Source organism: Tachyglossus aculeatus, chromosome 2 (genome assembly GCF_015852505.1).
Source record: "Tachyglossus aculeatus isolate mTacAcu1 chromosome 2, mTacAcu1.pri, whole genome shotgun sequence".
Taxonomy (NCBI): domain Eukaryota; kingdom Metazoa; phylum Chordata; class Mammalia; order Monotremata; family Tachyglossidae; genus Tachyglossus; species Tachyglossus aculeatus.
In genome coordinates this window covers 15,457,844-15,459,115 of record NC_052067.1, presented here as the reverse complement: position 1 = coordinate 15,459,115, position 1,272 = coordinate 15,457,844, and the positions used below count along the sequence as shown (strand labels likewise).

At 44.3% G+C, this 1,272-nt stretch overlaps 1 non-coding gene across 1 annotated transcript; it reads left to right on the top strand.

Moving 5' to 3' along the window:
• The first annotated feature begins 578 nt into the window (after positions 1 to 578).
• On the top strand, positions 579 to 711 carry LOC119924620. Its single transcript, XR_005449323.1, has one exon. It is a non-coding gene; the product is annotated as a small nucleolar RNA SNORA7 (small nucleolar RNA).
• The last annotated feature ends 561 nt before the right edge of the window (positions 712 to 1,272 follow it).

Sequence of the window (1,272 nt, the reverse complement as noted above, 5' to 3'; positions counted from 1 at the left end):
ACTTTAATTCTCTGTGCTTCGGTTACCTCATCTGTTAAAGGGGGGTTAAGACTGTGAGCCCCACATGGGGCAACCCGCTTGTCTTGTATCTACCCCAGAGCTTAGCAGAGTGCCTGGCACAAAGTAAGCACTTAACAAATACCACAATTATTGATATTATTAGAGACCCTCTTGGTATGCAACACTCAGAGATAGGGAGGGCCATTTTCCAGACCCTTAGAGAAAGGCCTGGATGCAAAAAGAAACAGGCTGCCCAAAGGCCAGCTCACCTTAGGATTTGCTGACCTCAGGCAAGAGGATAAAACCTTCATTATCATCAGCACTATTGCGTGTCTACTTTGGACAGAGGCTTTGGAGTGAGACACTATACTAGGCACTGAGGAAAATTTAAAAAGAGATAATAAGGCCTGGCCCCTGCCCTTGAGAAGCTCAAAATTTAATAGGAAGATGGGAACGCCAAAAGTCTGATCATATAACAACTAAAATATACACATCAGTTACAAGTCACAAATCCTGAGTTGAATAGAGTGGCTGGTAGTATTGGTTATGGTTTTATTAAGTGCCTTCTGGGTGCAAAATCTCTCTTAGGGTCGCACCTGGAGAGTTTCCAGTACTCTACCAGTCTTGACTATGGGAGGGAGAGTCAAGCAGAGGCCTACTCATTCCTAGCTTGGGCAGTGGCTAGCGAGTGGCGGGCAATCTGCTACAAGTCAAAACTCACCTGCGTTGGGCAGCAGCAGCATGGGAGAGAGTCGAGGGCAAAGACTCAAGTCTTTGAGTATGTCTGACTCAAAGGTGACTCAAGCACCTGTATGTATGTATATATGTTTGTACATATTTATTACTCAATTTATTTATTTATTTTACTTGTCCATATTTATTCTATCTATTTTATCCTGTTAATATATTTTTAACAGAACAGAAGGAGGCAGCAGTCAATTGAGGCAGCAGTCAACCACTTCTGAATTTTTACCCAAAAAACTCCATGGATCCATTTCCAGAACGATTGCAGATGAAGGTGGGGCGTTGTGGGAGAGATGTAGCATGGCTCAATGGGAAAAGCATGGGCTTTGGAGTTAGAGGTCATGGGTTCAAATCCCGGCCCCACCAATTGCCAGCTGTGTGACTTTGGGCAAGTCACTTAATTCTCTGGGCCTCAGTTACCTCATCTGTAAAATGGGGATTAAAACTGTGAGCCCCCCATGGGACAACCTGATCACTTTGTAACCTCCCCAGTGCTTAGAACAGTGCTTTGCACAGAGTAAGCACTTA